General features: G+C 51.4%; 1 pseudogene; it reads right to left on the bottom strand.

Annotated features, from left to right (window-relative positions):
• Positions 1-776: 776 nt before the first annotated feature.
• LOC123346658 overlaps positions 777-23,842 on the bottom strand; it is a 93,736-nt pseudogene continuing 70,670 nt past the window's right edge.

The following is a 23,842-nucleotide window of genomic DNA, read 5'->3' on the forward strand; positions in this document are numbered from 1 at the left end:
CGGTTCTGGCCAGTGGGAGGACAATGGGCTGCGAAGAGAGGACTCCATGACCTAACCAGCTGGTTCCAGCCAGAGGAGGGTGGAGAGAAGAGGAGGCCAGATGACCCTGTTTACCTGGAAAGAAGACAATGGACAGAGGCAGGGCTGGGTCTGGTGATATCAGATGCCCAGCTGGGAAGCAGAGGGGCTCCGGGCTGGAGAGAGGGAGCAAGCAGAGTCCACCTGGATGCAGGGGAGACTGGGATGTGCTGTGCTGAGGGAGGCCAGGCCTGAGAGTTTCCTGTGCTGTGTTCAATGCTCAATAAACCCTCCTGTTTTATGTTGGCTGAGAGTCACTCCGGTCTAGAGAACAGGGTTGCAGCATAACCTTTGGGGGGTGGAGGCCCTGGGGGGTCCAGAGCAAGTGAACTCCCCAAGGGGGCCCACAGCAGAGACAGATGTGCTAAGGCTCAGAGAGGTGCAGCTCCAGGAGGTGGAGGGGCCAACCCTGAGAGAGAGTGGACCCCCAGGAAAAGGGCTGTCTCATTGGAAGGGGCACCCCCCCCACACACACGGACCGCACAGGGCCATGAGTGGGCACGATCTGTAAGTCCGTGACAGTTGGGCACCAGGAAATTTGGAGCAATTTGGTGCCCTACGCAGCTGAATAGTTTGCATATGGGTAAGGACGGCCCTGGCCACTGGGTGCAGTTAGAGTAGAAGGGACTGAGTAGTTTGGGTTTGGAAGGGCAGAGGGAATCATTTGCACCTGTACGGAGCCTGATGCGGTCACTAGCTCAGCGCTGAGAAGAAAGCAGCAGTATAAAAGGCTGAACCAGGGAGCTGGAAGGGGGCTCCTCGTAACGGCTGCTATGTTGTGATGCACCATAAAAAATCATAAAGACGCTTGGTGGAGGTGCCCTGGCAGACTGCATGCTGCTTAATTCACAGAGAGGTCTGCCAGCCAGGGACTGTGTTTTGTTAATTGATGTGAGGAAAAAGAAAGGAAGGGTCACATCTTGATTAACAATTATATGTAGCTAGAAAGTTAAGTCACATGAATTAATGCTGACAGAAGTTCAAAGACTATTATATAATCATGTGTGAGTTAAGTTAAATATATTGCTTACTTAATTCTATCATTTTTTTAACCTATTAATTTTCAAAGATGTACTGCAGGAGGTGGGTGTATGTGCCCTGCCTGCCAGGGAGAACCAGTCAAGACAATAAAGGGGGTGAGGGGGAAACAAAGAGAGCAGCTGCACATGTGTGTAGTTGTGATGTTTATAACACATGTACATTGTAACTGAACAACCCAGTCTGAGAATTTAATACTTTATTTTAAGATAAATATTTTGCATTTCTTGTATTCTCCAGTTGAAATACAAATGACGTTATTTAGAGAAGTTAAACTTCAATATAGATTAGAGGGAAGAATCAAAAAATAAATGTAATATAAATAATTCCATTTCTAAAAATGTTTACATGCTTGTTTTTGAAGTACTGTTTAAATGTAAATTAAAATATTCTTGTATTTACACCTTGTTACAATATTTTCTAAATAATCTTTTTTCTTTCATATTTTACATTGAGATCTCACTGTAGAAAATTCTGACAGGAGACGGGGAAAGTGGGGGCTGGGGGTTCCCAGGTGTCCGGTTTTCGACTGGCACCTCCAGTTGAAAAGGGAAAGTGGCAGCGTCCGGTCAGCACAGAAAATCCAGTTGCTGCAGTAACTGGCCCCCACCACTGGGGACGGGAAGAGCAGCAGGGCTGGGAGGGGCCAGTCTGTGCCGTGGGGTCACTGTCAGGGACAGAGATTCCCTCTGGCCTGAGCTGGGACTGGGCAGTTTATCAGGGGAGCCATGTTTGTACCCCAAATGTTGGTACCAGGATTGAAATAAGGGCGGAGCTTCCCGGAGAAGGTGCCAGTGAAAGTGTAGAGATGGCACCTGTCAGTCACATTGTAAAATGAGACCTTGCCCACCTCGTAGTCCAGGAAAATCCCCACCTGGCTGGGCCTGACCCTCACGGGAATGGCGGTCGGGGGGGAGGTGCCGGCCTTGTATCTCCCATCCCACAGCACCATGGCCCAGTATCCATCCTCAGGTGTGAGTGTGACTGGCCCCTTCCTGCTCACAGATTCCCTACAAACCCCCAGATCCCATCTCGTCTTGTCTCCCACCTCCACCTCCCAGTAACGCTTCCCGCCCGCGAACCCCTCAGTGCCCAGGACACAGGGACAAGGATCAAATCTCTCAGGGTTGTTGGGCAGATCCTGGCATTTGTCTCCGAGTCTCACATGTTTCCGATCCTCAGACAGGACAAGTCTGGGATTTGCCGTGTCTGGATCCAGAGTCACGTCCACTGGGGAGAGAGTCACAGAGTCAGGGCCGGGGGCAGGGGCTGGTCACTGGGATCAAAGGGAAATTAACCTGCGCCCCGTTAATCACTGTGGGGAGGGGTTGTTGCCTGAGGGGAGTCAGGGCCCCTCTGCCTGTGAGGAGACAATGAGGGGAAAGGGCAGGAGGAGCGGGGGAGGGGTGAGAAGGTGTCAGGGGAGGTGGGGGAGGGGAGGTGACAGGCTGATGCTGGGAGAGGAAAGGGGAGGGGGAGGTGACAGGAGGGGGGAGGGAGGGACATAGGGGTGGGGCAGGCACAAGGGCTATGGGGTGATATGGGAAGGGAGGGGCACCAGGATGATAGGGGTGTGAAGGGAAGGGTGGGTTCCAGGGGGCTGCAGGGGGTGAGGGGAGGGGTGGGCACGAGAGCAGAAGAAGGGGAAGGACCCCAGGGGGCACAGGGAAGCACAGGAAGGGGCAGGCAGCAGGGGGCAGAGGGGTGTGAGGGAATGGGGAAGCTCCAGTGGGGCAAGGGAAATCAAGGGGCTGGTGAGCTGCCAGGGGGTGAGATGATGAGGAGTGGGGAGGTGGAACCATGGGGGGGAGCAAATGAACAGGCATTGGTGCCAAAAGGGCAGAATGGGGGGATGAGGGAGCAGGTGAGCAGAAAGGGGGCAGAGAGGGGTGTGGAGAAGGGCAGGCCCTATGGGGGCAGAGGCGTGTGCAGAGAGATGTGGGCACCAGGGGGGCAGGGACTAGGAGAGGGTGAGGGGAGGGGAAGGGCTGAGACCAGGGGATGTGAGGGAAGGGACTTGCACCAGGCAGGCAGAGGGGGCAAAGGAAACAGCAGGCACCAGGGAAGCAGATGGGGCCAGGGTAGAGCTGGGACTTGGGGCAGAGGAGGAGCTGGCACCAGGGGACTGGAGGGAGGTGAGGGGGGCAGGTGTCACGGAGCCAGAGGGGAAGGGGAGGGGCAGGGGTGAGAAATAAAGAGAAGGTGGCATGGGTGATGGTGGCAGAGGGGCGAGAGGAGAGCAGGGTCAGTGGGGCAGAGGGTGGGGAGGGGGATGGGCACCGGGAAGGGGACAAGGGGAGGGTCAGGTGTTGGGGGGCAGGAGGAGGGAAGGGGCAGCAGGAGGGTGTGGGGGGAGGGGTAGGGCAGGTGCCAGGGGATTGAGGGGGCTGAGCAGAAGGGCAGGCACAGGGAGGGCAGAGGAGAGGAGGGACAAGCACCAGGGGGCAGAGAGGGGTGAGAGGCAGGGCAGGTGGGCAGAGGGAGGTGCTAGGAGAGGGGATTGGGGAGAGGCAGGTGCCAGGGGGGCAGAGTGGGGTTAGAAGAGGGGTGGGCACAGGGGGACGAGGGTAGGGGTGGGTGCCAGGGGTCAGAGAGGGTGAGAAGAGGGGCAGGTGTCAGGACAGCAGAGGAGGGTGGGGGGTGTGATGGCAGTTGTAGGCACCAGGGAAGCAGAGGAGGGTGAGGGGAGGGGTGGGAGACATGGCACAGAGGAGGGAAAGGGGAGAGGTGGATGCCAGGACATAGCGGGGGTGTGAAGTGATGGGAGGGCTCCAGGGTGCAGAGGATGTTTGGGGGAGAGGGGCAGATGCCAGGAGGGCAGGGGGAGAAGGGATGGGCTGTCCCAGTGGGGCAGAGATGGGTGGAGGGCAGGGGCATGTGCCAGGGAGGCAAAGTGGGAGTAGAGGGGCAGGAGCCCAGGGGAGCAGAATGGGAGTGAGAAGAGCGGGAGGGATGTTGGTGAGGGGTCAGAATAGATGCAGGGTCTAGGGTCCCTCACAGGGGTGGGGGAAGGGTAAGGGAGGGGCGGGAGCCAGAGAGTGGGGAGGGAGAGGCAGGCTGCAGGGAATCTCTGTTGCTTTCGGGCCATGTGTGGTTGGTTTCTCGCTCAAAGCAGGTCGGTGCTGTCCCCACACACACTGGGGGTGCAGCCCTGCCCCAGGGGGAGCAGCTGGGACTCTCCATGCTGGCAGGCCCCATGGGCCCCACCTTCCAGCCAGGAAAACCTCACAGCCCCTTCCCCTTGCCAGGCCGAGCCCCACCCCCACGGGGGCAGTTGTCTGGATTGGGCTCACTTGGGGGGCATTACAGTGGAAGATTTGGGAGGGGGTATAAATGGGCTGTTGCTAATGAGGCCAGGGCAGTGGGGAGGGGAGGGGGCATTTCCCCACTTACTGCTCCCTCCATCTGGGAGAAACTGCACCGGGACCAGTCCCAGTTCACACCTGCACAGCGCATCTACACTAGGGGTTTGCACCGGTGCAGCTACATCAGTGCAAGGAAACCCCGGCAGACATGAATGAGACACTGCTGTGCCAGGGGCCGTAACCCCTCCCATCACTGGGGTTATGGATCAATAATTACAGGGTCACTGGAGCAGGGGAGCTGGACTCTGGGCTCCCAGGTGGGGGCCTGACCCACTGGGCTGCAGAGTCATTCTCACTCCCATGCTCTGGCCCAGTGCCCATGGCAGTGTTTAGACACAGGGGGACGTCATCAGACACCTGGAGCCCAGCGGTTCGAGCTCTCATGGCATCACATAGGGGGATTGAACCTGGGGCTCCCAGCTGAGGGCCCAGCCACTGGGCTAAAGGCTACAAGGGAAGAGGCAGCACCTTTTTCTCTGAACTGAAACTAGTCAGCAAACTCGACATGGATTCACGAATAGTTTCTCTTGACCCGTAATGTAATTTTGCAGCAAATAAACTATTTGTCCAAAACATTTCACCCAGCTCCACTGAAAACCTTTCTGAGCAACTTAGGAGCCCCAATCCCAGTGACCTGCAATGAGAGACTGTCAACATCCCCAGAAACGCAGTTACAGGCAGGCCAGGCTCAGGACATCAGTGATGAAACACTCCACAGCTGCTGTTTAATTTGCCCTTTGCAGACAAATGCCCCCTGGGCCCCTGATCTCACCCCACAAATCGGGCTGAAAATGGAGACTTGGCTCCAGTCTGAACTCTCTGCCCAGAGCCCTTTGTCCCATGGATGATGCTAGCGGCACAGACCCTCTGTAGCTGCACCTGGGCATCTCCCAGGGCGGACAACAGTCACAGAGACCGTCTCAGAGCCCCAGGAGCTCAGGTGTCTCCATCTAACGACTGTGCCAGCCACCCCGCTCACTCCCATTAACCAACCCTGGGACAGACATGCTGGGAACTTTCACACCCAGACTCTGGAGACACTTTGGGTCCTTCTACACAGCCTGCAGCAGCGAGTCTTGGAACAGGGTGGACAGATTCAGGCTTACGGGATTCCCTCTTTGGAATTAAAAAGAGCCGCATAGACTTTCAGGCTCAGGCCGGAGCTCAGGCTCTGAAGCCCAGGGTGGAGCCAGGTCTGCCCCTCACAGTGCAAGAAGGGACATTGTCTGTGTCCACATCCCCTTCACCCCCTTCCTGGGATGGGGAACAGCATCCCCAGGGCCCCTCCCTTCACCCCCAGGGCAGGGGAGTGAGAGCCCTCGGCCTCCTGGGCAGTGGGGCCTCCCAGCACAGGTTCCTGGGTGAGCATGAAAGAGTCTCCACCCTGAAAGCTCTGCGCACCCGGAAAATACAAAGATGTGCCTGTGGATCAGGATCCGGGATGGTGCTCTCCCCAGGAGTGATGGAAGCTCCCTAAAAGTAGAGGGGTCACCCACTCGTGCCAGCCCTTCTCCCTGAGCTCCTGTCCCTGCACCCCTGAACCCTCGCTCTCACACTGCCCCTTCTTCCTGAGCCCCTGCCTTCACACCACCTCTTCCCCCCAACACTCTGGTCGTTCCTCTCGGCCCCCTCCCCCCTCATCACTCATCCTTACAGCTGGTAAAAAGTGGGAGGGAATAGCCCTCCCATTGGTAAAAGTGACTGGCCATGGCCCCCTGGCCCCCCTCTTCCAATGCCCCTTACTCACCCCTCAGCCCCAGGGGGAGAGGAGCCTTGGGGCAGTGTCAGTCAGTTCAGTGCTGGGGGTACAAGTGGGGTTTACACCCCAGCTGCTGGAGCTCTGTGTATTGAGGGTACTAGGACATCACAGCAGCCATGTGAGCCCCTCACTGTCCTGTCAACATGGCTCAGCCCTGACATCTGCCGGAGCCTCTCCCTGGGGAGGAATCGCCCCGGTGTCCATTCAGGTCTTGGCTTCCCTGCGGAGGTGGCCGGTGAGGTTGCCTTTAAAGTGAGTTATGATGTGAGCTCCTGTTCGCTGGGAACCAGACTCTCAGTGTGGGCTGAGATCAGTGAAAGGCCCCAGCTGCAGGACTGGCTCCAGGGTTTTTGCTGCCACAAGCAGCCAAAAAAAAAAAAAGCTGCGATCCTGATCTGTGGCACTTCCACTGCGACTCTACCACCGCCGCTTCTTCCGCGGCAATTCGGCGGCAGGTCCTTCCCACAAAGAGGGAGTGAGGGACTCGCTGCCGAATTGCCGGACATGCCGCCCCCTTTCATGCGCTGCCCCAAGCACTAGCTTGGTACGCTGGTGCCTGGAGCCAGCCCTGCCCAGCTGCCCTCACTGCCCACCTGAGCCAGCCCAGCGCCGCCAGCCATTCAGTGCAATAACAGCGATGCAAAGCCAGTGACCCCAGCAGGCAGGGCGTGGGCCTTTCCAAGGAGCAATGGGCACAATCGGCAGCAAGGGAGGTTGAGGCTGGAGATGAGGAAACACTTTCTAATTCTCAGGGCAGTGAAGCTCTGGACCCGGCTCCAGGGGAGGTTGTGGGATCCCTGTCACTGGAGGTTTGTAAGAACAGGTTGGACAAATCCCTGCCAGGGATGCTCTAGGCCCTGCTCCAGCATGGGGCGGGGGCTGGACTAGGTGACCTCTCGAGGTCCCTTCCAGCCCTGCATTGCTCTGGTTTCAGGTTACAGCAGTTCCTGGGGCTGGGCCCTGGGGGCTCTAAGCCTGGTGAGTGGCATGTGACAGAGCTAACACTGTTAGTGACCATGGCAGCTGGCAGCTCAGGGTCCCTGCCAGGGGCCTGGGCTGGCATGTGGCTGCCTGTACCTGACTCAGCAGGGTGTTATTGGGCCGTGTGGACAGGACCTAGAGTTGGCACCTGTCCATAGGGTTGTCAGGCATCCGGTTTTTGATTGGAACGCCTGGTCGAAAAGGGACCCTGGCGGCTCCGGTTGGCACCACTGACTGGGACATTAAAAGTCTGGTCAGTGGCGCAGCGGGGGCCTGGGGCTAAGGCAGGCTCCCTGCCTCCCTAGGTCCGTGCAGCTCCTGGAAGTGGCCACCAATTTACTTCCCCGGAGTTTGAAACTTTTCTAGCAGAGAGGAACATTTTACACAGAAGGTCACCTCTATATTACCCTCAAGCCAATGGGGAAATCGAACAGTTTAACAGACGTTTGAAAGAGAGTTTGCAAACGGCTGATCTGGAAGGGCGATTGTGGATACCCTTCACTATCGATTTCTTGCCAGCATTCCGGGCTACCCGACATGCCACAACGCAAAGATCACCCGCAGAGTTACTACATGGGAAACAGATGAATACTAAACTGAACATTGCTGGATTGTTAAAGGCACGACCTGAGGCCCCTACCAAGGATGATGTGAGAAAAAGCAGTTGAACGGAATCAAGCAAAGTATCAGGTTTTCCCAGACAAGCGACGGGGTGCTAAGGAACTAAAGTTTGAGTGCGGTTCCTTCGTTAGAATACGAAAACCTGGAATTTTACGCAAAGGGGACCATAAATTCACAGCTCCTCTTAAAATCATAGAGAAGAAGGGATCTTAGACCTATCGACTTTCTGATGGGCAGGTATGGGATGCTTATCTTGCACCTGCCTATGCACCAAGAGATTATGCCAACACCCAGTGTGCATTGGATGACTTCACCGTAGAACCAACACAAGACATTGCACTGGAACCGGGGCTCGAGAGATGGCCTATCAGACCCAGACGACCATCTGTCTGGACTAGAGACTACGTTATGTAGTATCTACAGTGTTTTCAATGTAATATTTCTGCCAACAGTATAGTGTCTTGTTTCATATTTGTTCCTGTGTTTAGAACAACAATGTTTATTTGTTCTAACCACATTCTTAAGAGAGGAGGGAATGTCGTGTTTAGATGTTTGCAATTATTAGAACTGGGAGCACTGGCTGTGGGGAGTCTGAAAGGGCAGGAAACAGGAGATGGGGGGAGGAGTTGAGGACGCTGAGTGAGAGCTACCGAGGGTGCAGCAGCAGCTTGGTAAAGAGGTTTCCACTTTAAAACTAAAGTCCTGTTGAAGTTTGTTAGTACTTTGCCTGGTCACTACAACACCATGGTAAGAGCTGCCGGAACCCTGAACCCCCTCCCACATCTCCAACCCCCTGCCCCAGCCCTGAGTCCCCTCCCGCACCCAAGCTCCCTCCTGGAGCCCACACCACTCATTCCCACCAACACCCCAACCCCCTGCCCCAGCCCGGAGCCCCCTCTTTTGCCCCAAACCCCTCATCCCTGGCCCCACCCCAGAGCCCGCACCCCAAGCTGGAGATCAAACCCCCCCTTCCACACTCCAAACCCCTGTCCCAGCCCAGTGAAAATGACTGAGGGTCGGGGAGAGCAAGCGATGGAGGGAGGGGGGATGGAGTGGGCCTCAGGGAAGAGGAAGGGCAGGGACAGGGCCTCAGGGCAGGGGCAGGGCAGGGATGTTTGGTTTTGGGAGATTAGAAAGTTGGCAACCCGACCTGTCCAGGTTTTCCCAGGATTGTCCCTTTGTTCATGCCACTCTCCTGGGAAATCTGTGAGTCTTTCCAGGACATGACAAGTCTCAGGTGTGTCAGTGGCTGTAGCGGGGGAGCTGTGGGGTGGTGGTACCTATGCAAGGGGAGCTCTGGATGCAGAGTGTCTGGGAGCTGCAGAGACGGGGCAGCTTGGAGCAGTGAGTGAGATCAGGAGCTCAGGGCCAGCAGGGGCCAGTCACCACTGTGCAGGTACCAGCTGTGGGGGTCACCGCTGGGGGCAGCGGGGTAGATCTGGTGCCATGTCCTGCTGGGTGAGGTTGGTATTTGGGGCAGTCCAGGAGCAGGAGCCTCTGGGGGCTGGTGCCCTCTCCCGGGATTCGGAGGGGGAGACAGTGCCCGGGTGAGGGAACAGGGGGTGTACATGAAGCAGGCAGATTTCCTGTTTTGTTGCACCTCAGAGGTGGTGACCCTAACAGGACCCCCAGTGGTGTTTGTGTAACTGCCCTGGGTGCCCCCCTCCCTCCCAGCTGTGTGTAGTAGGATACCCTGGAGTGCATGGACCCCTGGGCCAGTGGTGCTGCAATGTGTGCGCATGGCCCGTGGGCTCTCTGATCCCTGCTGGAGCTGCCCAGACTCTCCCAGCATGCACCAGGGCACACACACGGTCAGGCTGCAGGCTGGGTACAAACACACACACTCCTCAGCCACGGCTGTGAGGCAGAAAAGTTGCTGCGGGGGCACAATTTGTTGCAACTGGGTCAAGGGAGCATCACAACCTGGTTATAAAAACCTGTCTGCCCTTGCAGTGGGGAAAGTGCCTTCCTCACCCCAGATCCAGGGGGACACTGAACAGCTTCTGTCTGGTCCTGTTACGCTAGAAGGAAATTGTGGGCTAAAGCCCAGTCTGAGCATAGAAACCCTGCTGCTGGGAAGAGAGAGTCGAGCAGTTCAGTGTAAATGATGGGACGGATAAGAATGTCCATACTGCAGATCCCAGGTACTGCCCTGCAAAGGTGACACCAGGGGGCAGCATTTCATCACCAATCAGCCCTTTTCCAAAGGGGGCACGTCCCTGCTCTGCAATAAACCTGGGTTTTGTCTGCCCCTTTCCATCCACCCCCCAGTGACATTGCTGTTTCCAGCCTATTGAATGTCATAGGAAAATGCTCTGTGCAGGGAAAGGAGCAGAGAGCTCCCGGGGGGAGGTGGGTCTCACCATGGATAAAACACCAGTGGTATGTACAGTACCTGCGTAGAGCTGGGCGCGTCTCCACCCTGCAACCAAACACAGACAGAGGGGTGAGAATGCCCCTGAACACCAACACACTGAGCAGGAGACAATGTCACACAGGGTGATACTGGGGGGGAATGGAACTTACTGAGCTCAGCCTGGAGTTTATCTAAAAATAAAACAAAGAGAAATGAGTCAATATCACATAAAGTGAGCAGATGTCCCCAGTCCTGATATTTGGGGCTTTGCCTTATATAGGCGCCTATTACCTGCCCCTATCCCGATTTTTCACACTTAGTATCTGGTCACCCTAATATCACATTATCTTGCAGAAGAGAAGTGAGTTAAAAAGACTTTAAAGCAAGGAAGTTAAAATCCTTAGATTCAGCCTGGAGGCTACATCAGCAACCGGAGCCTGGCACCTCCTGAGCAGCAAAGGAATTAGCAAGGGGAGAAATATTGTAACCCCACTGGGCCAGGTGCAGGCGGTTGTTAGAGCCAAGCAGGGATCCCTCAGCAAGTGGAAAATATTAACCCTGTGAAGCCTGCAGAAAGGATCATACAGTACATTGGGTGAATTGCATGATGGGAATTTAGAGGCTAAAATGGAATTAACAGAGTGAACGTCCAGAGATATAAAACAAATACCAGGGAATTATTTCAGTCCATCAGTATCAGGAAGCCTGTGAGAGAATGGATGGGTCCCCTGGATCAGCAGGGAGGAAAGGGAGCAATCCGGGAGGGTAAGGACAATGCTGAGAGACTGACTGGTTTCTTTGCATCAGTTTCCACCACAGAGAATGTTGGGGAGAGACCTGCCCTGGAGCTGCTCTGTTCAGGAAATGAATATCAGGGATCGAGGTGTGAAGAGGAGATATTGGAACAACTGATAAGTTAAAGAGCCAGCAGCCACCAAGAGCAGCGTAGATCTCTGCTAGGTGGCAAACGCCCAAGAGTTCTGAAATTACATCAGACGATATGGCTAAGCTGCTAACAATAATATGCATCTCTCATTAAAATCAGCTACACTTCCAGAGATTCAGAGGACTGGGAATGTTGTACCCAGCTTTAAAAATTTGGCCGAAGTAATTCTGAAAATTACAGTCCAGTGAGCCTTACCTCAGTGCCTGGCAAATTGGCTGAAACAAGAACTAAACCAGAATTCTAAATCCACTGTAAGAGAATGATGGGAAAAATTCCAACCAGCACAGCTGGAAAAGTAAACTGTGGGTATGTCCACAGTTAAACCTCTACAGCAGTGCAGCTGCACCACTGCTGCTGGGGGGCTTCAGCATAGACCAGGGGTAGGCAACCTATGGCACACGCGCCAAAGGTGGCCCCTGAGATGATTTTCAGTGGCACTCTCACTGCCCGGGTCCTGGCCTCCAGTCTGGGGGGCTCTGCATTTTAATTTAATTTTAAATGAATCTTCTTAAATATTTTTAAAAACCTTATTTACTTTACATACAACAATAGTTTAGTTACATATTATAGACTTCTAGAAAGAGACCTTCTAAAAACATTAAAATAGCACACAAAAGCTTAAATTAGAGTGAATAAATTAAGACTTGGCACAGCTCCTTCTGAAAGGTTGCCGACCCCTGGCATAGACACTACCTATGCTGAGGGGAGGGATTCTCCCATTGTCATAGGTAACCCACCTCCCCGTAACGAACCTTCTGTCAACCTAGCACTGTCTACACCAGGGGTTAGCTTGGTAAATATAAACTGCATCTCTCAGGGGTGTGGATTCACACTCCAGAAGAACGTAGCTATACCAGTATAAATTCCTAGAGTAGACTAGGTTTGTGTGTCACTAATCGATTAAATGTCAGTGAGTTTGTCAGTCCAGTATGGTACAAAGGAGAACCCAATAGCATAACTGATGTGGCCTTTCAAAAAGTTTTTTAAAAAGTTCCTTACAAAAAGTTGTTAAGGAAACAAAGGCTGTCTACACTACCACTTATGGCTCCAAAACTTAAGTCACTCAGAAGTGTGAATATTCCACCCCCTGAGCGACATAATTTACACCGGCAGAAGCGTTAGAGTGCACAGCACTATATCGGTGGGAGAAACTCTCCTGCCCACATAGCTACCACGCCCGCTGGACGTGAATCATTATGCCGATGGGAGAACTCTCTCCCGTCGGCACAGAGTGACTCCACTAGAGATCTTACAGTGACCCGGCCGCACTGGTACAGCTGTGGCATTAGAAGCTCAGTAGTGCAGACATAGCCTAAGTCATCATGGGGTAAGGGGTAAAGTATTGTCCTGGAACAGAAACCAGCTAAATGACAGAAAACAAAGAGCAGGAATAAATGGTCAATTTTTCATATGGAAAAAGGTTAGCAGTGGGGTGCCTCAAAGTTGGGTATTAGGACGGGTGTTTAGTCTATTTCAGTGGTGCTCAAAGACCCCAAAGTGGGTTGCAACCCTCTTTTAATGGAGTCGCTGGGGGTGGCTTAGACTTGCTGAGGCCTGGGCCCGAAGCCTGAGTCTCACCACCTGGGGCTGAAGCTGAAGCCCGAGGGCACTGGGGTTCAGGTTACAGGCCCCCTGTCTGGGATGGAAGCACTTGGGATTCAGCTTTGGCCCTGGCCCCCCCCACCCAGAAAGCGGGACTCGGGCAGGCTCAAGCTTCGGTCTCCCGTCCTGGGGTCGTGTAGTAATTTTTGTTGTCAGAATGGGGTCTTGGTGCAATGAAGTTTGAGAGCCCCTGGTCTATTTATCAGTGACTTGGAACAAAGGAAAAGACCGAAAGTGGCAAAATTTGCAGCTAACACACAATGATTTAGGTTACCAAAGAAGTCTGAGTTATTTCAGAAGCACCAAGCTTGGATAACCTGATGGCTGATGAAATTCAGTGTTGATCAATGTGAGATAACGCACATTACAAGGATAATCAGACCTATGCATGCAGGTTATTGACTTTAAAATACTCAGGAAAAAGACCTGGGCATCACTGTGGACCCCTCTGTGAAGGGCTTTGCTCAATGTGATCTAAACTCTCAGAGTGAGATTCTGTGCTCAGAACCTGCAGCCCAGGGGCACTTGAGGGCTCAGGCAGCTTTAAGCGCTGCCCCGTATCCTCCTGACGCTGGGTGCTCTGGATGCCAAAGCAGCCCCCGCTGTAGCTCAGGGCTTGTCTGCAGGGCAAAGTAACACCAGTGTAAGCAGAGTCAGGATGAGCTCTACCCTGACATCTGGTGGTGAACTATGGGAGTGTGGAAAAGAATTTCAGGGGCTGATCTTGTTTGCATAGGCACACCCATCCTGCCTAGCATGAGCCCATGGCAGCCCAAAATGGTCACTTTGACAGTTGTGGGATCCCCAATTTCTCTGTTATTGGGGCAGGAGGAATAAGGTGTTGTTACTCTGATTATGTGAATGAAGGACTATGAAACTGTTTCATGACAGAGGGTCTCACCATCAAATAAGTAGCACCTGTTAGGCAAGGGACATGGGTTCCAAAACCCAGTGAATTGAGAGAGGTTGGGGAATTGATATGGGTGTGCTGATAGGACCTGGAACCCTAATTGTGTTTCTTCTCTCAAATGCTGAATAGCAGAGCTCATTTTGATTCTATTAAGAGTTTAGCTAGCAACTGCTGAGCTGAATTTGCTTTGGGCTAATGGTGTACCAACACAGGGACTCCCCTACTACAAGCTGAAATGACAGGATGATTGGAGTGGTCTGTGGAACAGTGAGCTGAGTGGTTTGTAGGGATGGCTGAAGCGGCTCACGGCTCAGCTGGAGGAGCAGAGTGACTGGTGGAGTGGAGCCGTTTGTGGTGAGGGCTGCAGCAGAACTCTATGGAGAGGTGGGACAGTCAGCCTCAGACCATGTAAGGTGCCCCTTAATACCCTGTGTGCCCCCCCCCCATTTCCACCCAGGCTTGGGGGGTAAAATTCTGCAGATAAACTTTTGAACTCTGGGGTGGCACTGACCAGGGACAGAGATTTTTGGGTTGCTGGACTTTGGGGTGATTGGACTTAAGATCCTAAGTGGAAAAGGACATTGCCAAAACTTACTTGGTGGGTCTTTTGCTCATGGTTTATGTTATGAATCCTGTTTGTGGTGTTTCCCTAACATGATGCTGCGTTGTTTCCCTCCTTTATTAAAAGGATTTTGCTACACTCAGACTCCATGCTTGCAAGAGGGGAAGTATTGTCTCTTAAATGCACCCAGGGGGATGGTTTGTAATTGTCCCAGGTCACTGGGTGGGGGCTCGAGCCGGTTTCATATTGTGTTATTGAAATGGAACCCCTGGATATTGAACCCGGCCCTTGTTGCTGCCAACTCAGAGGGGCAGAAGGATTATACCAGTATAAAATAAGCTGGGCATTTAAACCACTCATGTTATACCAGCATAATGCTCCATATGATACACTTATTCCATAATAAGAGTGAGTTTTTCTGGCTTAGCTTGTGCCTTTAGTTACAGCAGTCTGTCCCTGGGCGCATATGGGCAGCAGCACAGCCCAGGATCTCTGCAGCACCGTGCGCTGTGGCCCTGCCCCGACACCCCCCTCTTGTTCCCAGCCCCATCTTCCCTACACCCCTACAGCAGGGCTTGTGAGTGGGTCCTCAGAGGGCAGCCTGCAGCTGTTCTCTGCACTGCTTGCACTGGAGGAATCCTCCCCTAGCTGGATCCAAGCCTTCTGGAGCCCAGTTATGCTGTTTTGGTCCTTTTACTGACCATAAAGGGGTAAAGTGTGGGTGAAAATCTCACCCTCCATTTATTAAAATGTGTCCAGCCTTTCTGGGTTTGAAGATAGCATTGAATAAGTGACCTGGGTGTAAGCAAGCAAGCTGGGTGCACCAGCCCAGTGAGATCTGTCTGAGTCTGCAGGAAGTGCTGTCTGCTGCTCATACTTAGCAAGTGGGGCTGGGATGCTGACATTAAAGCCTGGTGGGTGACAATGTAATTGTCACCATTTGCAATTATTTCACTGGTGATCATTTTAACAGAAACATCCAACTTCTGTGCTTCTCCCTCACAGCTGGATGCAAGGACTGATACTGAGGAGGGAGGGAGGCAGTGGGGCAATGGCAGATACTGGGGCAGAAGGCAGTGGGGCAGCTACCTGTCATCAAAGGTTGCTGGGGTGAGGAACAATGAATTCAATTCCCTCCATCCAAATACAGAGCGACCACTTTTATGCTAAACCAGGAAGGGAGAGAGGAGATACATTTCCCTTTCCCTCCCCTCCCCCAATACAAAATGCCTCCTGGATAGGAGAGCAAACACATGCACATAAACACACAGCACATGGTCACTGAGGGTGAAATCCTGCCCCTTCCCTCTTTACATGGCTATGGAAGGGGCGATCCCAAGTGAGAGATCCTGTTAAATACTGGACAAGTCTTATAGTCTCCAGCAGGGGTGAAAGTAACTTACAGGACTTACCGGTACTGCTGGAGTCCTGAGGGGGGGCGTGGCCTCATCCGGAAGGGGCGTGGCCTCAAGATTTAAAGGCCCTGGGGCACCAGCTGTGGCTGGGAGACCCAGGGCCTTTAAATCAACCAGGGGCTCCCAGCTGAAGAGGTGGCTGGGAGCCTCCAAGGGCTCAGGGGCAAATTAAAGGGCCCGGGGCTCTGGCCGCTGGGGGGAACCCAGAGCTTTGTGGGGCTGAGGCAGGGATTTAAAGGGCCCAGAGCTCCTGCCGCTGAGGGAAGCCCCAAGCCCCTTAAATCCTGGCCCCAGCCCAGCCACCAGAGCCACGGCCGGGATTCAAAGGGCTCTGGGCTGCCCACAGCCGCGAGGAGCTTTGAGCCCTTTAAATCCCAGCTGTGGACCGGCTTGCTTTCACCTCTGGTCTTCAGCAATTAGCCTGGCCCATGTGGGCTCCTAGACAGAGCTGCTCACCCCTTCCCCTTCACAGCTCATCTGTGTCAGTGAGACACAGAGAGAGAAAAGGGCGAGAGTTTGGATTTCATTCCATCACATGAACATAAGAACATAAGAACGGCCGTACTGGGTCAGACCAAAGGTCCATCTAGCCCAGTATCTGTCTACCAACAGTGGCCAATGCCAGGTGCCCCAGAGGGAGTGACCCTAACAGGCAATGATCAAGTGATCTCTCTCCTGCCATCCATCTCCAGCCTCTGATGAACAGAGGCTAGGGACACTATTCTTACCCATCCTAGCTAATAGACATTTATGGATTTAGCCACCATGAATTTATCCAGTCCCCTTTTAAACATTGTTATAGTCCTAGCCTTCACAACCTCCTCAGGTAAGGAGTTCCACAAGTTGACTGTGCGCTGTGTGAAGAAGAACTTCCTTTTATTTGTTTTAAACCTGCTGCTTATTAATTTCATTTGCTGACCCCTAGTTCTTGTATTATGGGAATAAGTAAATAACTTTCCCTTATCCACTTATTCAACATCACTCATGATTTTATATACCTCTATCATATCCCCCCTTAGTCTTCTCTTTTCCAAGCTGAAGAGTCCTAGCCTCTTTAATCTTTCCTCATATGGGACCCTCTCTAAACCCCTAATCATTTCAGTTGCCCTTTTCGGAACCTTTTCTAGTGCTAGAATATCTTTTTTGAGGTGAGGAGACCACATCTGTACACAGTATTTGAGATGTGGGCATACCATGGATTTATATAAGGGCAATAATATATTCTCAGTCTTATTTTCTATCCCCTTTTTAATGATTCCTAACATCCTGTTTGCTTTTTTGACCGCCTCTGCACACTGCATGGACATCTTCAGAGAACTATCCACGATGACTCCAAGATCTTTTTCCTGACTCGTTGTAGCTAAATTAGCCCCCATCATGTTGTATGTATAGTTGGGGTTATTTTTTCCAATGTGCATTACTTTACATTTATCCACATTAAATTTCATTTGCCATTTTGTTGCCCAATCACTTAGTTTTGTGAGATCTTTTTGAAGTTCTTCACAATCTGCTTTGGTCTTAACTATCTTGAGCAGTTTAGTATCATCTGCAAACTTTGCCACCTCACTGTTTACCCCTTTCTCCAGATCATTTATGAATAAATTGAATAGGATTGGTCCTAGGACTGACCCTTGGGGAACACCACTAGTTACCCCTCTCGATTCTGAGAATTTACCATTAATTCCTACCCTTTGTTCCCTGTCCTTTAACCAGTTCTCAATCCATGAAAGGACCTTCCCTTTTATCCCATGACAGCTTAATTTACGTAAGAGCCTTTGGTGAGGGACCTTGTCAAAGGCTTTCTGGAAATCTACGTACACTATGTCCACCGGATCCCCCTTGTCCACATGTTTGTTGACCCCTTCAAAGAACTCTAATAGATTAGTAAGACACGATTTCCCTTTACAGAAACCATGCTGACTATTGCTCAACAGTTTGTGTTGTTCTATGTGTCTGACAATTTTATTGTTAACTATTGTTTCGACTAATTTGCCCGGTACCGAAGTTAGACTTACCGGTCTGTAATTGCCGGGATCACCTCTAGAGCCCTTTTTAAATATTGGCGTTACATTCGCTAACTTCCAGTCATTGGGTACCCATGCTGATTTAAAGGACAGGTTACAAACCTTAGTTAATAGTTCCGCAACTTCTCATAGGAGTTCTTTCAGAACTCTTGGGTGAATGCCATCTGGTCCCGGTGACTTGTTAATGTTGAGTTTATCAATTAATTTCAAAACCTCCTCTAGTGACACTTCAATCTGTGACAGTTCCTCAGATTTGTCACCTACAAAAGCCAGCTCAGGTTTGGGAATCTCCCTAACATCCTCAGCCGTGAAGACTGAAGCAAAGAATCCATTTAGTTTCTCCGCAATGACTTTATCGTCTTTAAGCGCTCCTTTTGTATTTCAATCGTCAAGGGGCCCCACTGGTTGTTTAGCAGGCTTCCTGCTTCTGATGTACTTAAAAAACATTTTGTTATTACCTTTGGAGTTTTTGGCTAGCTGTTCTTCAAACTCCTCTTTCGCTTTTCTTATTACACTCTTGCACTTAAGTTGGCAGTGTTTGTGCTCCTTTCTATTTGCCTCACTAGGATTTGACTTCCACATTTTAAAGGAAGTGTTTTTATCTCTCACTCCTTCTTTTACATGGTTGTTAAGCCACAGTGGCTCTTTTTTAGTTCTTTTACTGTTTTTCTTAATTTGAGGTATACATTGAATTTGGGCCTCTATTATGGTGTCTTTAAGAAGGGCCCACGCAACTTGCAGGGATTTCACTTTAGTCACTGTACCTTTTAACTTTTGTCTAACTAACCCCCTCATTTTTGTATAGTTCCCCCTTTTGAAATTAAATGACACAGTGTTGGGCAGTTGAGGTGTTCTTCCCCTCACAGGGATGTTGAATGCTATTGTATTATGGTCACTATTTCCAAGCGGTCCTGCTATAGTTACCTCTTGGACCAGCTCCTGCGCTCCACTCAGGATTAAATCTAGAGTTGCCTCTCCCCTTGTGGGTTCCCGTACCAGCTGCTCCATGAAGCAGTCATTTAAAGTATTGAGAAATTTTATCTCTGCATTTCGTCCTGAAGTGAAATGTTCCCAGTCAATATGGGGATAATTGAAATCCCCCACTATTATTGGGTTCTTAATTTTGATAGCCTCTCTAATTTCCCTTAGCATTTCATCATCACTATTACTGTCCTGGTCAGGTGCTCGATAATAGATCCCTAATGTTATATTTTTATTAGAGCATGAAATTTCTATCCATTTATGGTGAAGTTCCTATTACTGTTTAATGCAGCTCCGCTGTAGTTATGAGACAGAGAAACAAAGAGCCGGACAAATGGGTCACACAGATAGGTCTGTCTGTGGAGACCTCTGCCCTCTGTGTCCCTGCTGCCTGGGACTGGACTGCAACAATGAGTGGTTCAGCCTGTCCCCACAGGCTGTGGCCTCTATGGGTCGTAGCAGCCGACCCTGCTGCTTGAGTCCTAGACCCACTCACATCAGATATGGCTGTTGTGGGAAGGAAGGTCTCTGTTTATTGAGTTCCCTGTCTGCTGCCCTCTGTGCCCATCCCTTGAATGGCCCCAGCTCCCGACTGTGGGGATGGGGGAGGGAAGAGAACGATGGGAATGGGACTTTGACCTGGGCTGGATAAGGAACAGGGTCTTGCTGGCTCCATCCTAGGCCAGATCCTGATCTTGTGGATGGTGTCTGCCCTTGGTCCTAGGAATAACAGGGAAGAGCTCCCCCTAGGGGGGATAGTGGTAGATAGTGGGTTTCCCAGCAAAGAATGGGTTGTCCCAGCAAAGCTGGATGCTCAGGTCACTATCACTGCTGAGCACAGCCTGAGCTAGAGCATCTTGTGTCCAGTGTGAGCAGCGTTTCAGACCAGCTGTGCAAATCCTGAGTGTGTTTGTGTTATTACAGAATCCTAGCCACAGCTCACCAGCGTAGCTAGTGCGGAGAATTCTCTGAAAGGCCCAGGGAACAAGACAGTCACAGTTAACTGTTCTGATTGTTTAGTGTTTGGAAATGCGCCCAGCATAGCTCTCTCCGGGCACATACACAAACTTTACATACAACTTAAAATTAGCTAATCCCTGTATCCTAAACATTACTCAACCCACATAACGTAGCTGTTAAAGCAGGGCTGGGGATCCTTTTTCTATCAGGGGCCACTGACCCACAGAAAAAAATAGTCGGGGGCCACACAGCCCCACAGGCAGGGGGCGGAGCGCAGAGGCTCAGGGCTTCCCCTACGCTCTGGAGTGGTGCAAGAAATGAGGGGTTCAGAGTGTGGGATGGGGCTCCAGGTTGGGGAGGGGGTTGAGGTGTGGGAAGACGTGAAGGTTCTGTCTGCCACTGTGGGATTGGGATGGGAGGTTTTGGGTGCAGGAGAGGGCTCCAGGCTGGGGCAAAGGGGTTTGGAGTGCAGGAGGCAGCTGAGGGCTGGGCAGGGAGTTGGGGTGTAGGCTCCAGCTGGAGATCTGGGCCCTGGGGTGGGGTCACGGATGGGACAGGGGGTTGGGGTGCAGGAGAAGGTTCCGGGTGCAGGCTCCAGGATGGAGTTTGGATGTGGGAGGGGGATCTTTGTTCATTTATTTATAAATGGACACAAATCTGACATCAGGAATTATAACATTAAAAAACCAATAGGAGAACACTTCGATCTCTCTGGTCACTCAATAACAGACCTAAAAGTGGCAATTCTACAACAAAAAAACCTTCAGAAACAGACTCCAAAGAGAAACTGCAGAACTGGAATTAATTTGCAAACTGGACACCATCAGATTAGGCCTGAATAAAGACTGAGAGTGGATGGGTCATTACAAAACCTAATTTCCCCCAACTGTTACTCACACCTTCTTGTCAACTGTTTGAAATGGGCCACTCTCATTACCACCACAAAAGTGATTTTTCCTCTCTTGGAATCCTACTGTTAATTGAATTGTCTCATTAGATTGACACCCCCACCTGGTAAGGCAACTCCCATCTTTTCATGTGCTGTGTATTTATACCTGCTCCTGTATTTTCACTCCATGCATCTGATGAAATGGGTTCTAGTCCACGAAAGCTTATGCTCAAATACATTTGTTAGTCTCTAAGATGCCACAAAGACTCCTCATTTTTTTTTAATCTCTGTCTCTCTCACCAAGTTCCCACCTCTTGTTACTTAACCTTTTGCTCTGTGCTACCTACAGCAGTAGTAACAGGCCAGGAGAATGAGAACAGCCAGGAGAGCCAGGATCACACTCAGAGCCACCATCCAGGGATTGACTCGTGGGAAAAACAGCTCTGCAAGAAAAAGTGCCATTGACTTAGGAGCAAACGCGCAGAATGAAGACAGGACACTGTGACAGTGGTGACTCTGTGACTAGTTAAAAGAATCTCACAGGGGAATATGGCTGCTTTGCGCTTTATTATTAAACCAGTGAGAGCCCACTGAACATGGTTAATTACTGGGAGGGGGTATGTTGTGGGTCGGGTGCAGCTCCATTATGCTGCTCCTATCCCCCACTGACATACATTCAGGCATTCCCTAAGTTGCTCTAAGTGATCACCAAGCTGCAGCCAGTGCAGAGTAGCCCTTAGAATCAGAGAGTTGTGACCAGCTTCCTGACACCCCCGACTCTCCTCAGCCATATGAAAGAATCTGGCCCAAAATATGTTAATGCAGGAGTTTAATAAAAACAAAAGTTGAGCCTGGAGATTCAGAGTCATAATTCCTCCAGAGTCCCCTTCCCTGGGCTTGGAGCAATGGCTGACTAGAGGGTCCTTGCTAAGTTATTAGTGCGGTGTATTGAAAACTGTAAAAATTACAAGCTGACACTTGAAATCCTGAGGGGATTCCTGGTCCTACTTGCAGGCTAGGGGGCTCTGTAGGGAGCGTACATCTGGGTCCTCTGCAGTCAGTCTGCAAAGAGCCAGCCTAGAGCAGGGTGGGTTCAGTTCTGCCTTAGGGAGCAGCCTGCTTTGTCTCTCTCTGTATTTGGCTGTGGCATGTTAGAGTTCTGGGTCCTTAGAAATAAAGCAGTGTGACATTGTAGCCTTTCAGGAACAGTTTTTATGTTTTGTTTCTAACTCTCCGTGTGTGCTGTGTACATAACAATCAGGTAATACTGGACATATCATAGACTAACCAGCAGTCTAGCACTATGAGACCTCAGACAAATAGTGCTTTACAAATACAACATTCTTACTATTATAGTTACAAATACAACGTTCTTACTATTATAGTGATGAAATATTCATTCTGCATATTCTGGCCCTGAACTTTTATTGCTGGTATTTTCAGATGTAATCTAAGTAGGAAAGCTCAGGCCATATTCAGGGCTCTCTTGTGCTAGTCAGGAAAAGTGACTTTATTACCCAGATTTTCATAAATATTTAGCACCCAAAACTCTCACTGAGAACAAAGGAGAATTCCCTCCCCCACCCCCACAGAGAATTGTGATGTTCACAGCGTGTGCGCGCACACACACACACACACACACACACACACAGAGTGAGATATAAGCATAAATAGTCCTGCTGGAAGGCTGCAGTGCATCATGACTTTATCTCTTAAAATCCAGAATCTGAATACACAAGAACTCCAGAACAGAGAGGCAGGTGTCTCCCGAAGGCAGCAGGCACAACTCTCCCACCTTGTTCTACGGTGGCTCATCTATAGGCACAGTTAGTGCGTGGCAGGCTGGGGTGTAAATCCACTGTGCACTGGCCTGCTGCGCACTAACTGGCTGTGTGCACCCTGCTGAACTGCACTAAAAGTTCCCTGACGCACTTTGATCTGTTCCCATTTTAAAGTGGGGTAGATCAAAGCACAGCATGGAATTTTTAGTGCATGTTGCAGGGTCCAGCCCAAGCTCAGACATCTATACCACAATTTAACAGGCCCTTAGTCTGAGGCCCTTAGCCTGAGCCAGCTGGCCTGGGTCACCAGAGGGTTTTGAATTGCAGTGTAGACATACCCAAGGAGAATTGAGGTTATTCAGAACTTTACAAGACGTGCTCAGCACATGGAAGGTTCAGGCCAATAAACAAGAGACACAATGATAAACACTCTCTGCTCATGTCTGCAGCATCTCAGTCTATCCATGTGCGGCTGGGACGGGCACTGACCTGCTATGGAAATCTCTGACTCTCTCTCCTGGTTGAGTCGGGGGTTCCTGACACAGCAGGACACTTTCTGGTTGGACTCTTCAGTTAGAACAATGGCAATCTCTGTTTGAAACAGGCCATTGGCCTCTGGGGATATTTTTTCAGAGGCTGATGGTAAGACCTGCCCCTGAGGATCTCTCCACTGAGCCTCGGGCTGTGGGTACCATCCGGCTGATCGACACACCACCTGGATCCCTCCGTCCTGATGTCCCTCCACAGAGATGGCAGGAGCAGAGCCCAAACCTACAGAAGAAATAAATGAACTTGTGATAATCCTACAGTGCCCAGTAATGAGTCAAATGTTTTATTACTCTGTTATCAAAAGCCATTTCCTATTAAACTGAGAACTGAATGTGAGTCCACAAGTGCAGCTGGTCAGTTAATCTGGTCAGATTCCAATTTGATAGAATTAATCTTAATGTCAGGGCTGTTCTATGCACAAACTTGCTCCAGTTTTGTTAAAGTGTTTTTTTTTTTAAACCAGTGTGAACCCCTGTGTGGACACGCTTAAATCAAGAAGGAATCAACTCAAGCTACATTAATATAAGTCATTTCCAAATCATTTAAGAGTCTCCATATTAGGGCCGGCTCTAGGTTTTTTGCCGCCCCAAGCAAAAAAAAATTTGGCTGCCCCCGCCCAGACATGAGCCCCCCCCGTCCACCAGTGCCCCCCACTCACACCCCCTGTTGCCCTAGCACTGGGCTCCCCCCCCAAATGTGGGATCCGCTACCAGCACACTGCAGCCGAGCCCTGGCCCAGCTGTGACTCTGTCCCCATGCGGGTGGAGCTGCTGGGCGGCGCGGAGTGGGAGTACTTCCAGGTGGCGGCGCGGCTACGGGGTGGCGCAAAGAACACAGCCCCCTCCCTGGGCTTCGCAGCACTGCTGGTGGCCAAGGTGGATCCGTTCGCGCTCATCGCCCTCACCCCCAACATGCTGGCGGCCGAGGACCTGGAGAGCCCCCTGGACCTGCTGCTCTTCAGCCTCATGGTGCCCTGGCCCAGCCCTGGTGGGAGGGAAGGCGAGGATCTCCGGCTGGGGGGCTAC

Source organism: Mauremys mutica, chromosome 12, assembly GCF_020497125.1.
Source record: "Mauremys mutica isolate MM-2020 ecotype Southern chromosome 12, ASM2049712v1, whole genome shotgun sequence".
NCBI lineage: Eukaryota > Metazoa > Chordata > Testudines > Geoemydidae > Mauremys > Mauremys mutica.